Source organism: Puma concolor, chromosome A2 (genome assembly GCF_028749965.1).
Source record: "Puma concolor isolate L17-30 chromosome A2, mPumCon1.1.hap2, whole genome shotgun sequence".
NCBI lineage: Eukaryota > Metazoa > Chordata > Mammalia > Carnivora > Felidae > Puma > Puma concolor.
In genome coordinates this window covers 14,386,468-14,405,128 of record NC_141668.1, presented here as the reverse complement: position 1 = coordinate 14,405,128, position 18,661 = coordinate 14,386,468, and the positions used below count along the sequence as shown (strand labels likewise).

The following is an 18,661-nucleotide window of genomic DNA, read 5'->3' as shown; positions in this document are numbered from 1 at the left end:
GCAGGTAGGGGCACAATTTTAACAAGGTGCACCCGGGGCTTCTGCATGGCCCACCACCACCACCTGCCGAGACCGAGGCCCCACAAGACATGTGGGCTGGAAGACATGGTGTTGGCAAGGTCTGGGGGAAGGGACCCGCAGTGCCAGGAATGAGGTAAGGGGACTGACATAAGCATGACTGAAAAGGGCAGATCCACTGAAAGCATGGGGTGGAGCCTGGTGTAAGCATGTTAAGTAGTGAATGTGGAGGCAATGCTGGTTCCCACAGGTGGCTGTGTGTTTATGCTGGGGGTGAGGGGAAGGAGATGGCACCCGCCAGCTCCTCTCTCCCTAGAGAGGTCCCTCAGTGATCTTTGCCCCTTGGGGACATACTCCAAGATGAGTAGCGTACTTTCCCTCCCAGTACGTCCTAGGTGTTTTTCGAACTGCTGCTTCTATGCTATAAGTCTGTGGGCTCTTTGTCTTGCTATCTCTTTAAGAGCAGGTACTCAGCTTCCAATCACCCTCTAGGCTCCCGGAGAGCCAAGCCTACTGATATTAACATTTCAGGCTTTAAGTCCTGCTGGTTTTAAGAACTCATTAATTCAGCCCCTGGTTTTCAGCACCAAATATTATGGGCATTCGTCCTCCCTCTGCAGGCTCACTGATATTCTGCTTCTCTCCATTCCCTTAGCTGTCAGCTCCCCGGCCCTGTGGGTGGTCCAAGTTCATTTAGCTCCCCACTGCATCTCCACCCTTCCTACCCTCTTCAATGTGGCCTGTTCTCTACTTATAGTTGAGGAGATTGTTCTACTCCTCCTCAGGTCACTTTCTTGGTTATTGATGTTGATGTGTTATCTAGTTGTATCCATGGCACAAGGTGATCTTAGGGCCCTCTTATTCTTCCACCCTCCCAGCCATCTCTGCATACTGTAGACTTTCTTCTTATAAGTTTTTATTTAAATTCCAGTTAGTTAGTTCCAGTTATTTAAATTCCAGTTAGACAGTGTAATATTAGTTTCAAGTGTACAATATAGTGATTCAATATAAACTTTTAAGATAACTTTCTTTGATTAAAAAATTAATAATTCTTTCCTCTACATACCTAAGGTATCTATTGTGATATTCAAAAAATAACATGCTCTGTGCTCACTTCAGTAGCACATATACTACTAAAAAAACAATATGCCCTTTTCTGTGAGCTACAACATGAGAATATAAATCTTTATATTAACTTTTTTTTTTTTTAATTTTTTTTTTCAACGTTTATTTATTTTTGGGACAGAGAGAGACAGAGCATGAACGGGGGAAGGGCAGAGAGAGAGGGAGACACAGAATCGGAAACAGGCTCCAGGCTCTGAGCCATCAGCCCAGAGCCCGACGCGGGGCTCGAACTCACGGACCGCGAGATCGTGACCTGGCTGAAGTCGGATGCTCAACCGACTGCGCCACCCAGGCGCCCCTAACTTTTAGAAAATTTAAAATAGAAACAGATTTCAAAAATACCATTCAAAACTACATTTCAAAATTGTATGCTAAATCCTTAAGGAAAAAAGTAATTCTATACTGTCTCATTAATGTTACTAATTTTAGTTTATTTTTGAGAGTCTAACTTTTCTTAATACTGAAAAGGCCTACCTGAAGAGAATACACAGCTCTAAGGTTCCAGATAATCTTAACACTGTAAGTCCTTACAGGCAGCTCTCTTTACTTCTGAGTCTCTGGTGAGCTCATCCTTCTGACTTGGATAACTAGAGTAAAGACTTTGGCCTATTTTTCAACTTGCCTGCTCTAAGTTTCTGCTTTCCTGAACACAGCCGAAGCAAAAAAAAGGAGAGATAACTGCAAAGAGCATTTCTATGCCTCAGTATGAACCTGTAAGTCTCATGTCTTAGATTAATTCTCTTAACACAATATTAAAAACATCAGGAAACAATTCAAAATTACTCTGCACAAAGAACCAGCAAAGTCCCCAACCTGCATGGAAAAGACAACCAAATGATACTAACCCCAAGATGACCCAGACGTCAAAGTCATCTAACAACTGTAATAAATATGCTTCAACAAGTGATCAAAAAATATTCTTGGGGCACTAGCTGCTCAGTTGGTACAGCAAAGACTCTTGATCTCAAGGTTGTAAGTCTGAGCCCCACACTGGGTATAGAGATTACTTAAAAATAAAATCTTAAAAGAAATAAGCTAGAGAGCCTCCACACAGTGAAGACAGAAGAATCAACAGAAACTTTACAACTGAACATTTAAATAACAGAAAATTTGAAAACTCATGGTTGGATTCCACACCAGAATGAAAATAGAAGAGTCAGTGAACATGAAGATAGATCAACAGAAATTATCCAATCTTAACAGCAGAGGGGGAAAAAAAGAATTGAAAATTAAAAAAACAGAACTTCAAAGTTCTGTGAGACAACAGTAAGATCTAACAGATGTGTCCCTGAACTCCAAATGGAGAGGAAAGTGAAGCAAAAACAAGAACAAAAACAAAAAAAAAACTGAAGAAATAATGGCTGAAATCTTCCCAAATTTGACAAAACGTGTAAGATTCTGAAATGATAGTAAATCCCAAAATGGATAAATACACAGAAATAAACATATACATTAAATGTTGAAAACCAAGACAAATTATCTTGCAAGCAGACAAATAAAAATTACCCATAAACTATAAGAAAACAACATTTCATGGGGCGCCTGGATGGCTCAGTCGGTTAAGCCTCTAACTTCAGCTCAGGTCACAATCTTGTGGTTTGTGAGTTCAAGCCCTGTGTCCTGCTCTGTGCTGACAGCTCAGAGCCTGGAGCCTGCTTCGGATTCTGTGTCTCCCTCTCACTTTGCCCCTCCCCAGCTCATGCTCTGTCTCTATGTCTTTCTCAAAAACAAAACAGGGGCGCCTGGGTGGCGCAGTCGGTTAAGCGTCCGACTTCAGCCAGGTCACGATCTCGCGGTCCGTGAGTTCGAGACCCGCGTTGGGCTCTGGGCTGATGGCTCAGAGCCTGGAGCCTGTTTCCGATTCTGTGTCTCCTTCTCTCTCTGCCCCTCCCCCGTTCATGCTCTGTCTCTCTCTGTCCCAAAAATAAATAAAAACGTTGAAAAAAAAAGAAAAAAAAAGAAAAAATAAAATAAAACATCAACAAAAAATTTTTAAAAAACAACAACAGAAAACAACATTTCAGATGACTACAGATTTCTCATCAGAAGTAAGTAGCATAACATTTTCAAGGGCTGAAAGAAAAGAACTGACAACCTAGAATTCTATATCTGGTAAAAATATCTTTGAGGATTAAGTGAAACAAAGATATTTTCAGATAAATGAAAACTAAGAGTATTTGTTCTCAACAGACCTGCTCTATAAGAATTGCTACCAGAAATGGCAAATGTCTAGGTAAATATAATACATGGGGACACCTGTGTGGCTCAGTCAGTTAAGCATCTGACTTCAGCTCAGGTCATGATCTCACAGTTCATGGGTTCGAGCCCCATGTCGGACAATCTGCTGACAACTCAGAGGCTGGAGCCTGCTTCAGATTCTGTCTCCCCCTCTCTCTGCCACTCCCCCACTCATGCTCTCTCTCATAAATAAACATTAATATATATATATATATATATATATATATATATATACATACATATATATGTGGATTTATTATATATATATATAAATATAAATACATGAATCCTCTAGTCTTACATTGTTTTTTTTTAAGTTTATTTACTTATTTTGAGAGAGAGAGAGAGAGAGAGAGAGAGAGAGACTCCCAAGCAGGCTTTGTGCTGTCAGCACAGAGCCTGATGTGGGGCTTGAACCCACAAAACCGTGAGATCATGACCTGAACCGAAACCAAGAGTCAGACACTTAACCGAGTGAGTCACCCAGGCACCCCGTCTTACATTCTTTAAATATGTTTAATAGTTGAAAGGAAAATTGATAACATTGCCTAATGGGGCTTTATATGAAAACAAAGGTAACATGCAAGTTGACAGTAACAAAAGGGGGGGCAGAAGGATAAAAACAGCTATATAGTGGTAACATTTCCATAATCCATCTAAGGGGATACAAAATTTATTCTAAGCAGACACTGAAAACTTTAGTATGTATATTATAATCTCCAGAGTAATCACTAAAGAAAAACTATATAAACACAGGATTACCACACTAAGGAAATTTAAAATAGAATACTAAAAAATATACACAGAATCCAAAAGAAAGCAGGAGAGGAGAAAGAGAATAATTAAAAACAGAGAAAACTAACATAAAACAAATTACTAAACTGGTAAACCTAGATCCAAACATATCAATAATTATATTAAATGTAAATGGGTCTACAGATACAAATTAAGAGATAATGATTGTCAGAAGAGATCACAAAATATCCAACTATATGATGTCTACAAACAACTCAGGGAGGATAAAAGGATGGGGAAATACATATATCATACAAACTATTATCAAAAGAAAGCTTGGGATGTCCACTCTCGCCACTGTTATTCAACATAGTATTGGAAGTCTTAGCCTCTGCAATCAGACAACACAAAGAAATAAAAGGCATCCAAATCGGCCAGGAGGCGGTCAAACTTTCACTCTTCACAGATGACATGATACTCTATATGGAAAACCCAAAAGATTCCACCAAAAAACTGCTAGAGCTTATTCATGAATTCTACTTGCAAAGTTGCAGGATATAAAATCAATGCACAGAAATCGTTCGCATTCCTATACACCACCAATGAAGCGACAGAAAGAGAAATCAAGGAATCAATCCCATTTACAATTGCACCAAAAACCATAAAATACCTAGGAATAAATCTAACCAAAGAGGTGAAAAATCTATACACTGAAAACTATAGAAAGCTGATGAAAGACATTGAAGAAGACACAAAGAAATGGAAAAAGATTCCATGCTCCTGGAAAGGAAGAACAAATATTGTTAAAATGTTGATCCTACCCAAAGCAATCTCCATATTCAATGCGATCCCTATCAAAGTAACACCAGCATTCTTCACACAGCTAGAACAAATAATCCTAAAATTTGTATGCAACCAGAAAAGACCCCGAATAGCCAAAGCAATCTTGAAAAAGAAAACCAAAGCAGGAGGCATCACAATCCTGGACTTCAAGCTATACTACAAAGCTGTAATCATCAAGACAGTATGGTACTGGCAGAACAGACACTCAGATCAAGGGAATAGAATAGAGAACCCAGAAATGGACCCACAAACATGTGGCCAACTAATCTTTGACAAAGCAGGAAAGAATATCCAATGGAATAAAGACAGTCTCTTCAGCAAGTGGTGCTGGGAAAACTGGACAGCGACATGCAGAAGAACGAACCTGGACCACTTTCTTACACCATACACAAAAATAAACTCAAAGTGGATGAAAGACCTCAATGTAAGACAGAAAGCCATCAAAATCCTTGAGGACAAAGCAGGCAAAAACCTCTTTGATCTTGCCCGCAGCAATTTCTTACTCAACACGTCTCCGGAGGCAAGGGAAGTAAAAGCAAAAATGAACTATTAGGACCTCATCAAAATAAAAAGCTTCTGCACAGCGAAGGAAACAATCAGCAAAACTAAAAGGCAACCAACAGAATGGGAGAAGATATTTGGAAATGACATATCAGATAAAGGGTTAGTATCCAAAATCTACAAAGAACTTATCAAACTCAACACCCAGAAAACAAATAATCCAGTGAAGAAATGGCAAAAGACATGAATGGACACTTCTCCAAAGAAGACATCCAGATGGCCAACCGACACATGAAAAAATGCTCAACATCACTCATCATCAGGGAAATACAAATCAAAACCACAATAACATACCACCTTACACCTGTCAGAATGGCTAACATTAACAACTCAGGCAACAACAGATGTTGGCAAAGATGCAGAGAAAGAGGATCTCTTTTGCATTGTTGGTGGGAATGCAAGCTGGTTACAGCCACTCTGGAAAACAGTATGGAGGTTCCTCAAAAAACTAAAAATAGAACTACCCTACGACCCAGAAATTGCAATACTAGGCATTTATCCAAGGGATACAGGTGTGCTGTTTCAAAGGGACACATGCACCCCCATGTTTATAGCAGCACTATCAACAATAGCCAAAGTATGGAAAGAGCCCAAATGTCCATCGATGGATGAATGGATAAAGATGTGGTTTATATATATAATGGAGTATTACTCGGCAATCAAAAAGAATGAAATCTTGCCATTTGCAACCACATGGGTGGAACTGGAGGGTATTATGCTAAGTGAAATTAGTCAGAGAAAGACAAAAATCATATGACTTCACTCATATGAGGACTTTCAGAGACAAAAGAGATGAACATAAGGGAAGGGAAACAAAAATAATATAAAAACAGGGAGGGGGAAAAAACAAAAGAGACTCATAAATATGGAGAACAAACAGGATTGCTGGAGGGGTTGTGGGAGAGGGGATGGGCTAAATGGGTAAGGGGCATTAAGGAATCTACTGACATCATTGCTTCACTATATACTAACTAATTTGGATGTAAATTTTAAAAAATAAAAAAAAGTTAAATCAAAAAAAGAAAGCTTTACTATGTTAATATCAGATAAAATAGACTACAAGGAAAAAAAAAAAGGAGAAAAAGTGACACCACATAGTGATAAAAGGGTCAATTCACTAAGAGACAAGTATTCCCACTAACAAAGCTTTAAAAAACATAGGGGTGCTGGGTGGCTCAGTCAGTTAAGCATCCGACTTCAGCTCAGGTCATGATCTCACAGTTAGTGAGTTTGAGTCCCGCATCGGGCTCTGTGCTGACAGCTCAAAGCCTGGAGCCTGCTTCAGGTGCTGTGTCTCCCTCTCTCTCTGCCCCTCCTCCACCCATGCTCGCTCTCTCTCTCTCAAAAATAAACATTAAAAAAAATTTTTTTAAACATTAAATAAAAACTTAGAACATGAAAGGAAAACAAATTCACAATTGTACTTGACTTCAACACTCCTCTTTCAGCAACAGAACGAGCAGAAAGATCAGTAAGGATATAGAAAAAAATAAACAACTTCTTCAGCCCACTGGATCAAATTATCTTAAAAACATAACACTTGACTTAACAATAGCAGAATACAAATTTTTGTTAAATGCACACAGAATATTTACCAAGATACATGATATTATTCTAAATCATAAAACAAACCTTCAAAGTTTTAAAAAATACAAACTTATCTCTAACCATAACAGAATTAAACTAGAAACATAAAGATAATCAGAAAATCTCCAAACACTTGGAAATAAAACAACACACTTCTTAACAATGCCTGGGTCAAAGAGGAGGCCTCAAAACCACAAAGCAACAGCCTTCAAAAGCACAGACGCAAAAATCATTAACAATATTTTGATGAACAATCCAGTAATTATAAAAAGAAGTAAAAATGAAAATGCAACATACTGAGTTTGTAAATTGCAGCTAAAGTATGACTTAAAGGTGACTTTATGCCATTAAAATTATATCATTTATTAGAAAATAAAAATGGTCTCAAATTCACCTCAAGGAACTAGAGAAAAAGCAAAATAAACCCAAAGAAAAGGAAGACAGATACAGAGGAGAAATCAGTTAAATTGTAAACAGGGAAGGAAATACTTTTAACAAATTACACTGTTAAATAAGACAACAGGCTAAAAATGGAGTCCCTTGTGCTAAGCCCACATCCCCAAACCAAGACTTAATATCTGACATAACTGTAGTTTTGGTCTTTCCCAGGAATGTAACCTTACCCAGTCAGCCTGGAATACCCAGTTAGTAATTTGTAGACCCCTGCTGTCTCCCACAAAGAAAGTGACCTTGCCTGGAAAATATTAGCTCTTTGCTAGAATAGCTTCTTTGTCCTACCTCCTTCTGCCTATAAAAGTCTTCCATTGTGCACAGCTCTTTGTAGCTCCTTTCTATCTGCTAGATGCAACGCTGCCCAATTCATGAATTGTTGAATAAGGCTAATAAAATATTTATTTATTTACTTAGAGAAAGTAAGTAAGCATAAGCAGGGGAGAAGGAGTTGGGGGTGGGGGATGGAGGGGAGGAGGGAGGAGGGAATCTTAAGCAGGCTCCAGGCTCAGTGTGGAATCTGACACAGGGCTTGATCCCAAAACCCTGGGATCCTCACCTGAGCTGAAATCAAGAGTCGAACACTCCACCAAGCTACCCAGATGCCCTGGCTAATAAAATCTTTAAAATTTACTCAATTGGTTTTTGTTTTTTAACAAACCAAAGCTAGTTCTTTGAAAACATAAATTTATAGATCTCTAATGAGAATGAAAAAGGAGAAGATATAAATTACCGGCATTAGTAATGAAAGAAAAATAAACTATAGACCCTCAAAGATATTTAGACGTTGATAATAAGAAAATACTATGAAAAATTCAAGATGTACATAAATTCCAAATCTTAGAAGAAGTCAACCAATTCCTCAAAAACCATACACACACACACACAATATCTCCCACAAGGTGGAAGAGATCATCTTAATGTTCCTCAAACCATGAAGGAAACTAAAAAAATATTTTACAAACCTTCCTAAAAAGAAATCTCTAGATCCAAATGATTTCAGTGACAAACCCTACAAAATGTTTTAAAAAATAAAAAATGAGACTAATTCTATACAATGTTCTTCAAAAATAGGAGGAAACCTTTTCCAACTCACTTTTTGAGGCCAGCATTACCCTTATACCATCATGAAAGACCATAGTAAAAAAAAAAAAAAATTAACTACACACCCATATCCCTTTTGAATATAGATGTAAAGTCAAAGAAATTACGAGGCATATTAGAAAATACTTTCAGATGGGGAGCCTGGGTGGCTCAGTCGGTTAAGCATCGACTTCAGCTCATGATCTCACAGTTTGTGAGTTCGAGCCCCACGTCGGGCTCTGTGCTGTCAGCTCAGAGCCTGGAGACTGCTTCGGATTCTGTGTCTCCCTCTCTCTCTGCCTTTCCCCTGCTCGCACTCTGTCTGTCTCTCTCTCTCTCTCTCTCTCAAAAATAAATAAAAAACATTAAAAAAACTCTTAAAAAAAAATACTTTCAGAGAAATGAAAATGAAAACATAACATATTAAGAAACCTGATGGGATACAGCAAAAGCAGTGCCTTGTAGCAAATTTATACTATAAATGCCGATGTCTACCTCACATGATAGATGAAAATTAACTCAAAACGGATAAATGACCTAAACATGAGAGCTAAAACTATAAATTCTTAGAATAAAACAGGGGTAAATCTTAATGACCTTGGATTTGACAATGGATTCTTACTTATGACACCAAAGCACAAAAGAAAAAAACTGGATTTCAACAAAATAAAAAATATTTGTGTAGAGGACATTATCCAGAAAGTAAAAAGACAATCTACAGAAGGGAAGACGATATTTGCACATCTTGTATCTGATAAAGGTCTGGTATCCAGAAGATAGAAAGAACTCAAAAACAAAGACTACTCAATTAAAAAATGGGGAAACTACTTTAACAGATATTTCTTCAAAGATATACAAAAAAAGCCAACAAATACATAAAAAGATGCTCAAAATCATGAATCAACAGAGAAATGCAAATCAAAATCACAATGTGTTTTCATCTCACATCTACTAGAATGGTTATTATTTAAAGGCACACACACATAAAACAACAAGTGTTGGTGAGAATATGAAGAAACTGGAACCCTCATGCACTGCTGATGGGAATGTAAAACGATGCAGCTGCTGTACCAAGTTTGCTGGTTCCTCAAAACAACAACAAAAAAAACAACACAGAATTACCGTGTGACCCAGCAATTCCACTCCTAGGTATACACCTAAAATACAAGTACCCAATACAAGTACACCTAAAGTACAGGTACCCAAATACAAGTACACCAATATTCATAGCAGCACTATTCACAATAGCCAAAAGTTGTAAGTAATCCCCAAACATCCATCAATGGATGAATGGATAAACAAATTGTGGTATAGGACAATGGAATGTTATTCACCCATAAAAAGGAAAGTACAACGTAGATAATCCTGGAAAACATTATGCTAAGTGAAAGAAACCAGACACAAAAGGTCATATATTTTATGATTCCATTTGTATAAAATATTAAGAATAGATACATCCATGGTAACAGAAAGCAAACTGGTGACCTTCGGAGGTTGGGAGAGAGAAGAATGGAGAAAAATTGCTTAGTTGGTACATGGTTTTATTTTAGAGTGATGAATGTATTTTGAACTAGACATCAGTGGTGGTTGTACAACATGGTGAATATACTAAATGCCACTGAATTTTTCACTTTAAAGTGGCTTATGTTATGTGTATTTCACCTCAATTTACAAAAAAAAAAAGGAATGGAGGACTGACACATGCGACAACATAAATGAACTTTCAAAGTATTATATTAAGTAAATGAAGACAGACATTAAAGGGCACATATTGTATGATTCCTTTTATAGGAAATACCCAGAACAGGCAAATCTATAGACACAGAAAGAATGGTGGATGCCAGGGGACTGAAAAAGAGCGAGAACTGGAACTGACAGCTAATGGGAATACGGGCTTTTTCTGGAGTAGCAAAAATGTTCTGGACTCACTGATGATGGTTACACAACCTTGTGAGTATACTAAAATCTACTGACTTGTATACTTTAGAAGGACAATTTTTATGGCATGTGAATTATATCTTACTTAAAATAACCTTAGAATGGGGGAGGGGAGAAAGCTAAGGATCAGTATTTAGAAAACTAATTATGTATTAGAACATATAGGAAATCTCAGGAATGTCAATATGTAGATACTTATAGCCTTCTTCTCTAACCATAAGATAGCCAAACTGTAAATTAGGAATAAAATTACAGCAGGGGCACCTGGCTGGTTCAGTCAATAGAGCATCTGACTCTTAATCCCAGAGTCATGAATTCAAGGCCCGTGTTGGGTGTGGAGCCTACTTGAAAAAAAAAAAAAAAAACTGAAATTACAGCTAAAAAATAAAAATCAATCAGTCAGTCAAACAAACCTATGAATCCAGGCACTGGGAAGTTTTTTAAAAACTCAACTTCCAGGGGCGCCTGAGTGGCTCTGTCAGTTGAGCGTGAGACTTTGGCTTAGGTCATGATCTCATGGCTCATGAGTTCGAGTCCTGCATTGGGCTCTGTGCTGACAGCTCAGAGCCTGAAGCCTACTTCAGATTGTCACCCTCTCTCTCTGCCCATGCCCACTCGTGGGCATGCTCTCTCTCTCTCTCTCTGTCAAATATAAACATTAAAAATAAATAAAAAATAATATAAAACAACCAAGAAAAAACATTCAACTTCCAAATACCTCCTGACTTAAAGAAAAATCCACAACTGAAAGTACAATATTCAGAATTGATTGATAATTACACACTGCATATCAACACTTATGGGAGGGAGCCAAAGCAATATTTAAAAGAGAAAATCAATAGCCTCAAATGTACTTATTAGGGGAAAAAAAAATCAATCTGAAAATAAACTGATGTAAGATAGAACAATAATCACAACAAAAAACCCTGAGAAGAAATAAATATAGTAACAGGAATTAACAAAAGAGCAAACAAAAATTAAGTGCATTAAGTTAAATAAACTAAGGATTAATTCGTTGAAGAAATTATTAATATTGATCAATACCCTGAAAATCTCAAAAAGAAAATAAAATACATTAAGAATCAGAAAGGTAAAACACATGGAGATAAAGATTAAAGACACTGATGGCAGTATTATACACAATCTCAATAAATTGAAAATTTGGTTGAAATAGACACTTATATAAAAATCTAAATTGCCAAAATCAACTCAAAAAGGCTTATAAAACCTAATTAGGACAGTAAGCCCGTAGAGAATCTAAAAGGTTGTCAAAGTTCTATCCAAAAGAAATACCAGGGCGCAAGGATGACAGGTGCCATCGTAACTTCCTCCAAGGTCTGCAGGTGCCAAGCAACTGGAGTTCTCTAACTTTAGTAAACAATTGGCACATATATTCAGGTAGTTTTGTACCAAACTCAGACTTAAATCCCTCTTTTGACTAAGGGAGTTAGTAAAATACCTGTATTCAGGTATTTCCTATCATACATACACATAATAACACAGAAAACAATAAACAGATGAATGAACAGATTGAGATGCCACATTTATGATTATGCCAGACTGAAAACCGTCCAACAACTTTCTCTTACTACCTGATAGAAGAGGACAAGTGTCAATTTCTCTAATAATTCAAAATATTGAAAGGAAAGGTAAATTTTTTGCTTTTTCTACTATTTATCTACTTATTATTAAAAGTTAAAGTCGGGGGCGCCTGGGTGGCGCAGTCGGTTGAGCGTCCGACTTCAGCCAGGTCACGATCTCGCAGTCCGTGAGTTCGAGCCCCGCGTCGGGCTCTGGGCTGACAGCTCAGAGCCTGGAGCCTGTTTCGGATTCTGTGTCTCCCTCTCTCTCTGCCCCTCCCCCGTTCATGCTCTGTCTCTCTCTGTCCCAAAAATGAATAAACGTTGAAAAAAAAAAAAAATTAAAAAAAAAAAAAAAAAGTTAAAGTCAAGTGGGAATGCAAGCTGGTGCAGCCACTCTGGAAACAGTATGGAGGTTCCTCAAAAAACTAACAATAGAACTACCCTACGACCCAGCAATTGCACTACTAGGTATTTATCCAAGGGATACAGGTGTGCTGTTTCAAAGGGACATATGCACCCCCATGTTTATAGAAGCACTATCAACAATAGCCAAAGTATGGAGATATATATATATATATAGCCAAAGTATATATAGTATAAAGTATATATATATATACTTTATACTATATATATATATATATATATATATATAATAGCCAAAGTGTGTGTGTGTACACACACACACACACACACACACACACACACACACACACACACACTGGAGTATTACTCAGCAATCAAAAAGAATGAAATCTTACCATTTGCAACTAGGTGGATGGAACTGGAGGGGATTATGCTAAGTGAAATTAGTCAGAGAAAGACAAAAATCATACGACTTCACTCATATGAGGGCTTTAAGAGACAAAACAGATGAACATAAGGGAAGGGAAACAAAAATAATATAAAAATAGGGAGGGGGACAAAACGTAAGAGACTCATAAACATGGAGAACATCAGAGGGTTACTAGAGGGGGTATGGGAGGGGGGATGGGCTAAATGGGTAAGGGGCACTAGGGAATCTACTCCTGAAATCATTGTTGCACTATATGCTAATTTGGGTGTAAATTAAAAATAAATTAAATTTAAAAAATTAAAAAAGTTTTTAAAAAGTTAAAGTCAAGGGTGCCTGGGTGGCTCAGTTGGTTAAGCATCCAACTCTTGGCTTTGGTTAAGGTCATGATCTCATGGTTCATGAGTTCAAGCCCCACATCAGGCTCTCTGCTGTCAGCACAGAGCCTGCTTCTGATCCTCTGTCCCCCCCCGTCTGCCCCTCCCACATTTGAGCTGTCTCTCTCAAAATGAATAAACTTAAAAAAAAATAAGTTAAATTCAAAAGTTTTCCCTAGATCAAAAATATTCTGGGCATTGATTAAATAAATGTTCTTTATTTTTTCCAATATAAAGAATATATAATTTACATAATCAGTATAGCAAAAATATATACAATTTAAAAAGCTGACAGCAGGGTGCTTGGGTGGCTCAGTAGAGTAAGCAGCTGACTCTTGGTTTCTGCTCAGGTCATGATTTCACAGTTTATGAATTCAAGCCCCACACTAGGCTCTGTGCTGACAGTGCAGAGCCTGCTTTGGATTCTCTCTCTCCCTCTGTCTCTGCCCCTCTCCTGCTCTTTCTCTCTCTCTCAAAAAAAAAAAAAAGAAAACTAAAAAAGGGGGTGGTGGCGGGAGGTGTCTGGGGGCTCAGTTGGTTGTGCATTCGACTCTTGATTTTTGGCTCAAGGGATCCCAAGGGATCAAGCCTGAGCTAGGCTCCATGCTCAGCATTGAGCTTGCTTAAGATTCTCTCCCCCTCTCTCCCTCTCTCACATACATGCACTCTCTCTAAAATCATCATCATCATCATCATCATCATCATCATCATCATCATCATCATCATCAAAGTCCACCAACAGTTGGCTTTATACAGACAAACTCAGAAATAACACACAGAAACTACTGACAGTGGTTACATGTGAGAGGTAAGACTAGAGCTCTGTCAGAATGGAAATTAAAGTTGCCCTTCGGTGCATATGCTTTTGTATTTTTTTTTAATTTTTTGGCAATTTTCAATAAAATACTAGCTACAAAATTTTTAAAGCCATAATGAATCAGCGCAGTCAACTCTATTAACAGTTTTTGTGGTTTTTTTTTTTTGTTTTTTGCATTTCAAGACCAAGTTTTAAACTGGTAAGAGCAGATACTACACTTGATCTTAGCCAAAAAGCTGAGAAACAATCAAGACCAAGTTTTAATCAGGTAAAGAATTTATCTAATTAAAGCTAAGTTTAAAATATATTCAAATGTAAAGGTTAATGATAAAATCTGCTTAACTACTGAAATTTAGTTAATTAAATAAGTAAAATTTCTAAAGTAATATTCACACATCAGATAAATCTGATTCTTACAGAACATTTTGGGGTTATTTTTGGTGGGTCCAGTGTATGTCATCCTACTTTAACATTTAAGGAGAATTTTCATTCTTTTTTTAAACTTTTACTATTTTTAAAACATTTTTATTTATATATTTTTATTTTTGAGTGTGAGCAACCAAGCGGGGGCAGGGGGAAGGGCAAGAGGGAAGGAGGGAGAGAGAATGAATCTTAAGCAGCCTCCATGCTCTCGGCACAGAGCCTGACACAGGGCTCCATCTCATGACCTGAGATGAAATCAAGAGTCAGATGCTCAACCAACAGAGTCACCCAGGTGTCCCTAAGGAGAATTTTCAATACTAATACACATTCATGAGTATTTTATGATCTTACACATATTTTAGAAATAAGCCACCTAGCTATGGATCACACAACAAAAAAGTAGTCCAAAACGAAGACATTTTGACATTTCTAAAGATACATCCATCAGTCTACATCTAACATTCTAAACTGGAAAGTTTTTATATTTGGCAAGCAAAACACCAATCCATTCCCATTTCGTCTACAGACTTAACAGACAGACACACAGACACACACACCCCTTGTTCCACAAAAATCAAATAAGGACATTAAAAAAAAATCAGTTTGTAATTTTCCCTCCCACCTTCACCCCAATCCTATGACTCTGAAGTAATCAATGTTAACACTTTGAGTCATACTCTTCCATATTTTTCTCTCTGCCTTTCTTCTGTTCTTCTTAAAAACAAAACCAAGATTATACTTTATATATTATTACTTGGCAACTATCATTGTTCTGGTAATTTTGTGTTCAAGTTTACTCAACCATGTATTGAGACATTCACATTCTGGTTGTTGGCACATTTTGCTGAATAATGCTGCAATACACAATAGTTATACAGTTATCCATTTGCCAGGGCTTTTATTTCTGTGGGATAGATTCCCTAAAGGGCAATTAATTGCTGGATCAAAGGATGGACACACATGCACACAGCTTTTCAAATCTGTAACAGACATTAACATGTACTTTTGCAAAAGGTTTTAGAAATTCTCAATCCTTATCAGTACCCGTATCTCAATCCTATCAGCACCTCAGCCCTATCATACCCAAACAGGTGCTGATAGGATGCTGAGAGACACTGAAAGGATTTTCCTATATTCCAGCTAGTACCTGATGTCATTTTTTTTTTTTTTTTGCTACCACACAGATGGAAAAACAATAATCTTGCTGTTAATACCAACTTCCTTTTCTACTACTAATGAGATTTGAGTATCTACTCAGATATTATGAAATCTGCATGTCTTCTTTTATGAATTATATAGGTTTGTATCTTTTGTCCATTTTTAATGTAGTCATTTTCTTAACAATTTGTGAGAGCTCTCTGTATAGCAGAACTGTTAATCCTGTGTTATGTGTCAGTTTTGCCATTGTAATCATCTTTTTATGTGCACACTATTTTCTTATAAAAATCTTAAATTTTTATATATTCAGGTGTGTCAATCTTCTCCTTTATACTTCTTGGATTTCCTAACTTGCTTAGTTCTGCTCCATCCCCCAAATTGAAGAAAGCACTAGGGCTCTGTAGTGGCTAAAAGCATGGGCTTTGTAGTCATAATACTTTGATTTAAATCTTAATTCACCACTGGAGCACCTGAGTGGATCAGTTGGTTAAGCATCTGACTTCAACTCAGGTCATGATTTCATGGTTCGTGGGTTCGAGCCCCACATCGGGCTTTGCGCTGACTGTGTGGAGCCTGTTTGGGATTCTTGCTCTCTCCTCTCTCTCTGTCCCTCCCCTGCTTGTGCTTTTTCTCTCTCAAAATAATTTTTTAAAAAGAGATAATTACCTCTTAAAAAAAAATCTTAATTCACCACTAACCAGTCCTGAATACTTGGCCAAGTTTCTAAATTTCTCAACTACAAAATGGAAATGATGAGAGTACCTACTTCATAAGGTAGTTAGGGGAGAAATTAAATTAATATATGTCAAAACCTTAGAGTAAAACATACAGAATTACTTAAAATGCTTGTGTTTATTATTTTAAGTTGGATCTAGGATTAACAATGGTCTTCAAAGTCTACCATGTACAAAATCACTAAAACAGCTGGTTAGAATATAGCTTGCAGAGCCTCATACCCAGAGTTTCTGTTTCAGTAGGTCTGCAATAGGGCCTACAATTTTTTTATTTTTTTTTCAACTTTTTTTTTTTTTTTTTTTTTTTAAATTTTTGGGACAGAGAGAGACAGAGCATGAACGGGGGAGGGTCAGAGAGAGGGAGACACAGAATCTGAAACAGGCTCCAGGCTCTGAGCCATCAGCCCAGAGCGTGACGCGGGGCTCGAACTCACGGACCGCGAGATCGTGACCTGGCTGAAGTCGGACGCTTAACCGACTGCGCCACCCAGGCACCCCGGACCTACATTTTTTTAAAAAGGCATTTCCAGGTAATGCTGCTGCCACTGGTATAGGCACCTCACTTTCAGAATCACTTATTTAGAATTAAAATAACATTTTTTAATTTCTAAAAAGTTAACATTACAGTATATGGGATCAACATCTATAGATGTTGATTTCCACTTTTAATCATGTCTCTTTAGTGTACAGATAGTGTATATGGGGGATGTATATACTTTGGTTCCATTCTTGTCTGAAAATACCTTGGCCAGATACGGGATTCTTAAACACACTTTCTTCTCTCAGTGTTGCCAATGTTGACTTATCTTCCCTTTCTGTTCTGTCTACAAGCTTATGATCATCTCTTTTCCTGATATTCAGGAATCTCAACTGGAAATGTAACTTTTGCTTGTTATTCTATCTTTCGACATATTCAAGTCTTTCTACAGCTCAGATACAGTCTTCTATTATTTAACTAATTTTTTACTTCTCTGCTTTTTTCCTTCTAGAAATCCTGTAATTCATGCATTAGATTTCCAGAGTATATATTCTATATTACTCACATTTTTACTCATGGATTCTGTTTCTGTGTATTTTCACTTTTTTCATTGTCAAAAACTGATTAATCACTCATGTACCCAACACTGTTCAAGGCTCTCGCCTCATAGCAGTGAACAAAATCCCCACCCTCACAGAGTATATATTCAGGTAGGAGACCAAAACAGGAAAACAAACATGTCACTTAATTTCCAACAGTGACAAGTGCTTGGAGGAAAATTCAGTCTAAGTAAGGGACAGGGGGTAGGGAAGAAGCTCTTAGAGCAGTTTGCTGTTAAGAAAGGTCTCATCAAAGAGGTGGTGACATTTGAACATTTGAATGAAGTGAGGAAGCTTGGAAGAATACCCTTCGGCTATAGGAAAAAATACCAGCTGCTGAAAAAAGCCCTAGGTTAGAAGGGTGCTTGGAGATTACAAAGAACAAGAAAGCCAATGTAGCTGGTGTTAAGAAAATGCTGATAGTGCAAAACAACAGTTCTCAAACTTTTTGGTCTCAGGATTGCTTTAAACTTTTTTTTTTTTTTAAGTTTATGTATTTATTTTTTGAGAGTGAGAGTGAGCAGAGGAGGGGCAGAAACAGAGGGAAAGAGAGAGAATCCCAAGCAGGCCCCATACTGTCAGCGCAGAGCCTGATGCGGGGCTCAAACTCATGAACCGTGAGATCATGACCTGAACCAAAACCAAGAGTCAGATGCTTAACCGATAAGCCCCACCCAGGCACCCCAGGATCGCTTTACACTCTTAACAATTATTGAGGATCTCTAAAAGCTTTGGTTATGTGGGCTATATCTGTTAATATTTGCCACACTGGAAAATAAGACTGAGAAATTGTAAAAATATTAATTTAGTAGGAAATCCATCATGTAACACAAATTATTTTTAAAGTCCAAAACAAAAAAGATTTAGTGAGAAGGATGTCAGTGTTTTACATCTTTGCAATTCTTTTTAATGACTAGCTTAATAAAAGATAGCTGAATTCTCATATGACTTTGCATTAATCTGTAGCAATAAAACACATTAATGAACAACTGGAAACTCTGAAAAATTAACATATTAGTATTTTTATAAAAAGTTTTTACAAAATATCATAATTATTTTATAAAAATAGTTTTGGCCTTGTGGATCCTCCAAAAGAGCCTTGGCAGCCTCTAGCTGTCCCTGGA

The 18,661-nt window shown here is 37.3% G+C and overlaps 1 protein-coding gene and 1 pseudogene across 7 annotated transcripts in view; both read right to left on the bottom strand.

Annotated features, from left to right (window-relative positions):
• Positions 1 to 18,661, bottom strand: part of BRAF (B-Raf proto-oncogene, serine/threonine kinase) — a 167,253-nt gene that overhangs the window by 109,796 nt on the left and 38,796 nt on the right. The window lies entirely within an intron of this gene.
• On the bottom strand, positions 14,294 to 14,393 carry LOC112867110 (U2 spliceosomal RNA; annotated as a pseudogene).